This window comes from Aegilops tauschii, chromosome 3, assembly GCF_002575655.3.
Source record: "Aegilops tauschii subsp. strangulata cultivar AL8/78 chromosome 3, Aet v6.0, whole genome shotgun sequence".
NCBI lineage: Eukaryota > Viridiplantae > Streptophyta > Magnoliopsida > Poales > Poaceae > Aegilops > Aegilops tauschii.
Genome location: NC_053037.3, coordinates 572,743,438 through 572,754,286, shown reverse-complemented (window position 1 = coordinate 572,754,286; position 10,849 = coordinate 572,743,438).

Genomic DNA, 10,849 nt, shown 5'->3' with positions numbered 1-10,849 from the left:
TTTTAGGGTCTTATAGCTCAAAATAATTAGTAAATGCATGAAAAATAACAAATGAAGTCAGAAAGGATTGAAAAATGATGATGTGGCTTTGAATGGTGCATTTTGAACACACAAAAATCAGGAGTTCAAATAAGTTTTAAAAAAATGAAATCCCTTTGTAACACACGAGTTTCCGTATGAAGTCCTGATACTTTGAAAGAGATTGTCCGTTTTGTACACGAAGTGCATCCAGCTTTTGCTGTAACCCTCTCAACTCTCTTGCATATGCTATGTGGATGAAATTATGATACCATGCCAACTTTCAACCTTTTCAGAGTTCATTTGAAATGCTTTTCAATTTTAGGGTCTTATAGCTCAAAATAATGAGTAAATGCATGAAAAATAAGAAATGAAGTAAGAAAGGATTGAAACATGATGATGTGGCTTTGAATGGTGCATTTTGAACACACAAAAAGTCAAGAGTTCAAATAAGTTTTAAAAAATGAAATCCCTTTGTAACAGACGAGTTTCCGTATGAAATCCTCATACTTTGAAAGAGATTGTCCGTTTTGTACACGAAGTGCATCCAGTTTTTGCCGTAACCCTCTCAACTTTCTTGCACATGCTATGTGGATGAAATGATGATACCATGCCAACTTTCAACCTTTTCAGAGTTCATTTGAAATGCTTTTCAATTTTAGGGTCTTATAGCTCAAAATGATTAGTAAATGCATGAAAAATAACAAATGAAGTCAGAAAGGCCTGACAAATGATGATGTGGCTTTGAATGGTGCACTTTGAACAAACAAAAAGTCAGGAGTTCAAATAAGTTTTAAAATATGAAATCCCTTTGCAACAGACGAGTTTCCGTATGAAATCCTGATACTTTGAAAGAGATTGTCCATTTTGTACACGAAGTGCATCCAGTTTTTGCCGTAACCCTCTCAACTTTCTTGCACATGCTATGTGGATGAAATGATGATTCCATGCCAACTTCCAACCTTTTCAGAGTTCATTTGAAATGCTTTCCAATTTTACGGTCTTATAGCTCAAAATAATTAGTAAATGCATGAAAAGTAACAAATGAAGTCAGAAAGGATTGAAAAATGATGATGTGGCTTTGGATGGTGCATTTTGAACACACAAAAAGTTAGGAGTTCAAATAAGTATAAAAAAATGAAATCCCTTTGTAACAGACAAGTTTCCGTATGAAATCTTGATACTTTGCAAGAGATTGTCCGTTTTGTACACGAGGTGCATCCAGTTTTTGCGTAACCCTCTCAACTTTCTTGCACATGCTATGTGGATGAAATGATGATACCATGCCAACTTTCAACCTTTTCGGAGTTCATTTGAAATGCTTTTCAATTTTAGGGTCTTATAGCTGAAAATGATTAGTAAATGCATGAAAAATAACAAATGAAGTCAGAAAGGATTGAAAAATGATGATGTGGCTTTGAATGGTGCATTTTGAACACACAAAAAGTCAGGAGTTCAAATAAGTTTTAAAAAATGAAATCCCTTTGTAACAGACGAGTTTCCGTATGAAATACTGATACTTTGAAAGAGATTGTACGTTTTGTACACGAAGTGCATCCAGTTTTTGCCGTAACCCTCTCAACTCTCTTGCACATGCTATGTGGATGAAATGATGATTCCATGCCAACTTCCAACCTTTTCAGAGTTCATTTGAAATGCTTTTCAATTTTAGGGTCTTATAGCTCAAAATAATTAGTAAATGCATGAAAATGAACAAATGAAGTCAGAAAGGATTGAAAAGTGATGATGTGGCTTTAAATGGTGCGTTTTGAACACGCAAAAAGTCAGGAGTTCAAATAAGTTTTCAAAAATGAAATCCCTTTGTAACAGACGAGTTTCCGTATGAAATCCCGATACTTTGAAAGAGATTGTCCGTTATGTACACGAAGTGCATCCAGTTTTTGCCGTAACCCTCTCAACTTTCTGGCACATGCTATGTGGATGAAATGATGATACCATGCCAACTTCCAACCTCTTCAGAGTTCATTTGAAATGCTTTTCAATTTTACGGTCTTATAGCTCAAAATAATTAGTAAATGCATGAAAAATAACAAATGAAGTCAGAAAGGATTGAAAAATGATGATGTGGCTTTGGATGGTGCATTTTGAACACACAAAAAGTTAGGAGTTCAAATAAGTTTAAAAAATGAAATCCCTTTGTAACAGACGAGTTTCCGTATGAAATCTTGATACTTTGCAAGAGATTGTCCGTTTGGTACACGAAGTGCATCCAGTTTTTGCCGTAACCCTCTCAACTTTCTTGCACATGCTATGTGGATGAAATGATGATTCCATGCCAACTTCCAACCTTTTCAGAGTTCATTTGAAATGCTTTTCAATTTTAGGGTCTTATAGCTCAAAATAATTAGTAAATGCATGAAAAATAACAAATGAAGTCAGAAAGGATTGAAAAATGATGATGTGGCTTTGAATGGTGCATTTGAACACACAAAAAGTCAGGAGTTCAAATAAGTTTAAAAAAATGAAATCCTTTGTAACAGACGAGTTTCCGTATGAAGTCCTGATACTTTGGAAGAGATTGTCCGTTTTGTACACGAAGTGCATCCAGCTATTGCCGTAACCCTCTCAACTCTCTTGCATATGCTATGTGGATGAAATTATGATGCCATGCAAACTTTCAACCTTTTCAGAGTTCATTTGAAATGCTTTTCAATTTTAGGGTCTTATAGCTCAAAATAATGAGTAAATGCATGAAAAATAACAAATGAAGTCAGAAAGGATTGAAAAATGATGATGTGGCTTTGAATGGTGCATTTTGAACACACAAAAAGTCAAGAGTTCAAATAAGTTTTAAAAAATGAAATCCCTTTGTAACAGACGAGTTTCCGTATGAAATCCTCATACTTTGAAAGAGATTGTCCGTTTTGTACACGAAGTGCATCCAGTTTTTGCCGTAACCCTCTCAACTTTCTTGCACATGCTATGTGGATGAAATGATGGTACCATGCCAACTTCCAACCTTTTCAGAGTTCATTTGAAATGCTTTTCAATTTTAGGGTCTTATAGCTCAAAATGATTAGTAAATGCATGAAAAATAACAAATGAAGTCAGAAAGGCCTGACAAATGATGATGTGGCTTTGAATGGTGCACTTTGAACAAACAAAAAGTCAGGAGTTCAAATAAGTTTTAAAATATGAAATCCCTTTGCAACAGACGAGTTTCCGTATGAAATCCTGATACTTTGAAAGAGATTGTCCGTTTTGTACACGAAGTGCATCCAGTTTTTTCCGTAACCCTCTCAACTTTCTTGCACATGCTATGTGGATGAAATGATGATTCCATGCCAACTTCCAACCTTTTCAGAGTTCATTTGAAATGCTTTCCAATTTTACGGTCTTATAGCTCAAAATAATTAGTAAATGCATGAAAAATAACAAATGAAGTCAGAAAGGATTGAAAAATGATGATGTGGCTTTGGATGGTGCATTTTGAACACACAAAAAGTTAGGAGTTCAAATAAGTATAAAAAATGAAATCCCTTTGTAACAGACGAGTTTCCGTATGAAATCTTGATACTTTGCAAGAGATTGTCCGTTTTGTACACGAGGTGCATCCAGTTTTTGCGTAACCCTCTCAACTTTCTTGCACATGCTATGTGGATGAAATGATGATACCATGCCAACTTTCAACCTTTTCGGAGTTCATTTGAAATGCTTTTCAATTTTAGGGTCTTATAGCTCAAAATGATTAGTAAATGCATGAAAAATAACAAATGAAGTCAGAAAGGATTGAAAAATGATGATGTGGCTTTGAATGGTGCATTTTGAACACACAAAAAGTCAGGAGTTCAAATAAGTTTTAAAAATTGAAATCCCTTTGTAACAGACGAGTTTCCGTATGAAATACTGATACTTTGAAAGAGATTGTACGTTTTGTACACGAAGTGCATCCAGTTTTTGCCGTAACCCTCTCAACTCTCTTGCACATGCTATGTGGATGAAATGATGATTCCATGCCAACTTCCAACCTTTTCAGAGTTCATTTGAAATGCTTTTCAACTTTAGGGTCTTATAGCTCAAAATAATTAGTAAATGCATGAAAATGAACAAATTAAGTCAGAAAGGATTGAAAAATGATGATGTGGATTTAAATGGTGCGTTTTGAACACGCAAAAAGTCAGGAGTTCAAATAAGTTTTCAAAAATGAAATCCCTTTGTAACAGACGAGTTTCCGTATGAAATCCCGATACTTTGAAAGAGATTGTCCGTTATGTACACGAAGTGCATCCAGTTTTTGCCGTAACCCTCTCAACTTTCTGGCACATGCTATGTGGATGAAATGATGATACCATGCCAACTTCCAACCTCTTCAGAGTTCATTTGAAATGCTTTTCAATTTTACGGTCTTATAGCTCAAAATAATTAGTAAATGCATGAAAAATAACAAATGAAGTCAGAAAGGATTGAAAAATGATGATGTGGCTTTGGATGGTGCATTTTGAACACACAAAAAGTTAGGAGTTCAAATAAGTTTAAAAAATGAAATCCCTTTGTAACAGACGAGTTTCCGTATGAAATCCTCATACTTTGAAAGAGATTGTCCGTTTTGTACACGAAGTGCATCCAGTTTTTGCCGTAACCCTCTCAACTTTCTTGCACATGCTATGTGGATGAAATAATGGTACCATGCCAACTTCCAACCTTTTCAGAGTTCATTTGAAATGCTTTTCAATTTTAGGGTCTTATAGCTCAAAATGATTAGTAAATGCATGAAAAATAACAAATGAAGTCAGAAAGGCCTGACAAATGATGATGTGGCTTTGAATGGTGCACTTTGAACAAACAAAAAGTCAGGAGTTCAAATAAGTTTTAAAATATGAAATCCCTTTGCAACAGACGAGTTTCCGTATGAAATCCTGATACTTTGAAAGAGATTGTCCGTTTTGTACACGAAGTGCATCCAGTTTTTGCCGTAACCCTCTCAACTTTCTTGCACATGCTATGTGGATGAAATGATGATTCCATGCCAACTTCCAACCTTTTCAGAGTTCATTTGAAATGCTTTCCAATTTTACGGTCTTATAGCTCAAAATAATTAGTAAATGCATGAAAAATAACAAATGAAGTCAGAAAGGATTGAAAAATGATGATGTGGCTTTGGATGGTGCATTTTGAACACACAAAAAGTTAGGAGTTCAAATAAGTATAAAAAAATGAAATCCCTTTGTAACAGACAAGTTTCCGTATGAAATCTTGATACTTTGCAAGAGATTGTCCGTTTTGTACACGAGGTGCATCCAGTTTTTGCGTAACCCTCTCAACTTTCTTGCACATGCTATGTGGATGAAATGATGATACCATGCCAACTTTCAACCTTTTCGGAGTTCATTTGAAATGCTTTTCAATTTTAGGGTCTTATAGCTCAAAATGATTAGTAAATGCATGAAAAATAACAAATGAAGTCAAAAAGGATTGAAAAATGATGATGTGGCTTTGAATGGTGCATTTTGAACACACAAAAAGTCAGGAGTTCAAATAAGTTTTAAAAAATGAAATCCCTTTGTAACAGACGAGTTTCCGTATGAAATACTGATACTTTGAAAGAGATTGTACGTTTTGTACACGAAGTGCATCCAGTTTTTGCCGTAACCCTCTCAACTCTCTTGCACATGCTATGTGGATGAAATGATGATTCCATGCCAACTTCCAACCTTTTCAGAGTTCATTTGAAATGCTTTTCAATTTTAGGGTCTTATAGCTCAAAATAATTAGTAAATGCATGAAAATGAACAAATTAAGTCAGAAAGGATTGAAAAATGATGATGTGGCTTTAAATGGTGCGTTTTGAACACGCAAAAAGTCAGGAGGTCAAATAAGTTTTCAAAAATGAAATCCCTTTGTAACAGACGAGTTTCCGTATGAAATCTTGATACTTTGCAAGAGATTGTCCGTTTTGTACACGAAGTGCATCCAGTTTTTGCCGTAACCCTCTCAACTTTCTTGCACATGCTATGTGGATGAAATGATGATTCCATGCCAACTTCCAACCTTTTCAGAGTTCATTTGAAATGCTTTTCAATTTTAGGGTCTTATAGCTCAAAATAATTAGTAAATGCATGAAAAATAACAAATGAAGTCAGAAAGGATTGAAAAATGATGATGTGGCTTTGAATGGTGCATTTTGAACACACAAAAAGTCAGGAGTTCAAATAAGTTTAAAAAATGAAATCCCTTTGTAACAGACGAGTTTCCGTATGAAGTCCTGATACTTTGAAAGAGATTGTCCGTTTTGTACACGAAGTGCATCCAGCTATTGCCGTAACCCTCTCAACTCTCTTGCATATGCTATGTGGATGAAATTATGATGCCATGCAAACTTTCAACCTTTTCAGAGTTCATTTGAAATGCTTTTCAATTTTAGGGTCTTATAGCTCAAAATAATGAGTAAATGCATGAAAAATAACAAATGAAGTCAGAAAGGATTGAAAAATGATGATGTGGCTTTGAATGGTGCATTTTGAACACACAAAAAGTCAAGAGTTCAAATAAGTTTTAAAAATGAAATCCCTTTGTAACAGACGAGTTTCCGTATGAAATCCTCATACTTTGAAAGAGATTGTCCGTTTTGTACACGAAGTGCATCCAGTTTTTGCCGTAACCCTCTCAACTTTCTTGCACATGCTATGTGGATGAAATGATGGTACCATGCCAACTTCCAACCTTTTCAGAGTTCATTTGAAATGCTTTTCAATTTTAGGGTCTTATAGCTCAAAATGATTAGTAAATGCATGAAAAATAACAAATGAAGTCAGAAAGGCCTGACAAATGATGATGTGGCTTTGAATGGTGCACTTTGAACAAAACAAAAAGTCAGGAGATCAAATAAGTTTTAAAATATGAAATCCCTTTGCAACAGACGAGTTTCCGTATGAAATCCTGATACTTTGAAAGAGATTGTCCGTTTTGTACACGAAGTGCATCCAGTTTTTTCCGTAACCCTCTCAACTTTCTTGCACATGCTATGTGGATGAAATGATGATTCCATGCCAACTTCCAACCTTTTCAGAGTTCATTTGAAATGCTTTCCAATTTTACGGTCTTATAGCTCAAAATAATTAGTAAATGCATGAAAAATAACAAATGAAGTCAGAAAGGATTGAAAAATGATGATGTGGCTTTGGATGGTGCATTTTGAACACACAAAAAGTTAGGAGTTCAAATAAGTATAAAAAAATGAAATCCCTTTGTAACAGACGAGTTTCCGTATGAAATCTTGATACTTTGCAAGAGATTGTCCGTTTTGTACACGAGGTGCATCCAGTTTTTGCGTAACCCTCTCAACTTTCTTGCACATGCTATGTGGATGAAATGATGATACCATGCCAACTTTCAACCTTTTCGGAGTTCATTTGAAATGCTTTTCAATTTTAGGGTCTTATAGCTCAAAATGATTAGTAAATGCATGAAAAATAACAAATGAAGTCAGAAAGGATTGAAAAATGATGATGTGGCTTTGAATGGTGCATTTTGAACACACAAAAAGTCAGGAGTTCAAATAAGTTTTAACAATTGAAATCCCTTTGTAACAGACGAGTTTCCGTATGAAATACTGATACTTTGAAAGAGATTGTACGTTTTGTACACGAAGTGCATCCAGTTTTTGCCGTAACCCTCTCAACTCTCTTGCACATGCTATGTGGATGAAATGATGATTCCATGCCAACTTCCAACCTTTTCAGAGTTCATTTGAAATGCTTTTCAATTTTAGGGTCTTATAGCTCAAAATAATTAGTAAATGCATGAAAATGAACAAATTAAGTCAGAAAGGATTGAAAAATGATGATGTGGATTTAAATGGTGCGTTTTGAACACGCAAAAAGTCAGGAGTTCAAATAAGTTTTCAAAAATGAAATCCCTTTGTAACAGACGAGTTTCCGTATGAAATCCCGATACTTTGAAAGAGATTGTCCGTTATGTACACGAAGTGCATCCAGTTTTTGCCGTAACCCTCTCAACTTTCTGGCACATGCTAATGTGATGAAATGATGATACCATGCCAACTTCCAACCTCTTCAGAGTTCATTTGAAATGCTTTTCAATTTTACGGTCTTATAGCTCAAAATAATTAGTAAATGCATGAAAAATAACAAATGAAGTCAGAAAGGATTGAAAAATGATGATGTGGCTTTGGATGGTGCATTTTGAACACACAAAAAGTTAGGAGTTCAAATAAGTTTAAAAAATGAAATCCCTTTGTAACAGACGAGTTTCCGTATGAAATCCTCATACTTTGAAAGAGATTGTCCGTTTTGTACACGAAGTGCATCCAGTTTTTGCCGTAACCCTCTCAACTTTCTTGCACATGCTATGTGGATGAAATGATGGTACCATGCCAACTTCCAACCTTTTCAGAGTTCATTTGAAATGCTTTTCAATTTTAGGGTCTTATAGCTCAAAATGATTAGTAAATGCATGAAAAATAACAAATGAAGTCAGAAAGGCCTGACAAATGATGATGTGGCTTTGAATGGTGCACTTTGAACAAACAAAAAGTCAGGAGTTCAAATAAGTTTTAAAATATGAAATCCCTTTGCAACAGACGAGTTTCCGTATGAAATCCTGATACTTTGAAAGAGATTGTCCGTTTTGTACACGAAGTGCATCCAGTTTTTTCCGTAACCCTCTCAACTTTCTTGCACATGCTATGTGGATGAAATGATGATTCCATGCCAACTTCCAACCTTTTCAGAGTTCATTTGAAATGCTTTCCAATTTTACGGTCTTATAGCTCAAAATAATTAGTAAATGCATGAAAAATAACAAATGAAGTCAGAAAGGATTGAAAAATGATGATGTGGCTTTGGATGGTGCATTTTGAACACACAAAAAGTTAGGAGTTCAAATAAGTATAAAAAAATGAAATCCCTTTGTAACAGACAAGTTTCCGTATGAAATCTTGATACTTTGCAAGAGATTGTCCGTTTTGTACACGAGGTGCATCCAGTTTTTGCGTAACCCTCTCAACTTTCTTGCACATGCTATGTGGATGAAATGATGATACCATGCCAACTTTCAACCTTTTCGGAGTTCATTTGAAATGCTTTTCAATTTTAGGGTCTTATAGCTCAAAATGATTAGTAAATGCATGAAAAATAACAAATGAAGTCAGAAAGGATTGAAAAATGATGATGTGGCTTTGAATGGTGCATTTTGAACACACAAAAAGTCAGAGTTCAAATAAGTTTTAAAAAATGAAATCCCTTTGTAACAGACGAGTTTCCGTATGAAATACTGATACTTTGAAAGAGATTGTACGTTTTGTACACGAAGTGCATCCAGTTTTTGCCGTAACCCTCTCAACTCTCTTGCACATGCTATGTGGATGAAATGATGATTCCATGCCAACTTCCAACCTTTTCAGAGTTCATTTGAAATGCTTTTCAATTTTAGGGTCTTATAGCTCAAAATAATTAGTAAATGCATGAAAATGAACAAATTAAGTCAGAAAGGATTGAAAAATGATGATGTGGCTTTAAATGGTGCGTTTTGAACACGCAAAAAGTCAGGAGGTCAAATAAGTTTTCAAAAATGAAATCCCTTTGTAACAGACGAGTTTCCGTATGAAATCCCGATACTTTGAAAGAGATTGTCCGTTATGTACACGAAGTGCATCCAGTTTTTGCCGTAACCCTCTCAACTTTCTGGCACATGCTATGTGGATGAAATGATGATACCATGCCAACTTCCAACCTCTTCAGAGTTCATTTGAAATGCTTTTCAATTTTACGGTCTTATAGCTCAAAATAATTAGTAAATGCATGAAAAATAACAAATGAAGTCAGAAAGGATTGAAAAATGATGATGTGGCTTTGGATGGTGCATTTTGAACACACAAAAAGTTAGGAGTTCAAATAAGTTTAAAAAATGAAATCCCTTTGTAACAGACGAGTTTCCGTATGAAATCTTGATACTTTGCAAGAGATTGTCCGTTTTGTACACGAAGTGCATCCAGTTTTTGCCGTAACCCTCTCAACTTTCTTGCACATGCTATGTGGATGAAATGATGATTCCATGCCAACTTCCAACCTTTTCAGAGTTCATTTGAAATGCTTTTCAATTTTAGGGTCTTATAGCTCAAAATAATTAGTAAATGCATGAAAAATAACAAATGAAGTCAGAAAGGATTGAAAAATGATGATGTGGCTTTGAATCGTGCATTTTGAACACACAAAAAGTCAGGAGTTCAAATAAGTTTAAAAAAATGAAATCCCTTTGTAACAGACGAGTTTCCGTATGAAGTCCTGATACTTTGAAAGAGATTGTCCGTTTTGTACACGAAGTGCATCCAGCTTTTGCCGTAACCCTCTCAACTCTCTTGCATATGCTATGTGGATGAAATTATGATGCCATGCAAACTTTCAACCTTTTCAGAGTTCATTTGAAATGCTTTTCAATTTTAGGGTCTTATAGCTCAAAATAATGAGTAAATGCATGAAAAATAACAAATGAAGTCAGAAAGGATTGAAAAATGATGATGTGGCTTTGAATGGTGCATTTTGAACACACAAAAAGTCAAGAGTTCAAATAAGTTTTAAAAAATGAAATCCCTTTGTAACAGACGAGTTTCCGTATGAAATCCTCATACTTTGAAAGAGATTGTCCGTTTTGTACACGAAGTGCATCCAGTTTTTGCCGTCACCCTCTCAACTTTCTTGCACATGCTATGTGGATGAAATGATGGTACCATGCCAACTTCCAACCTTTTCAGAGTTCATTTGAAATGCTTTTCAATTTTAGGGTCTTATAGCTCAAAATGATTAGTAAATGCATGAAAAATAACAAATGAAGTCAGAAAGGCCTGACAAATGAT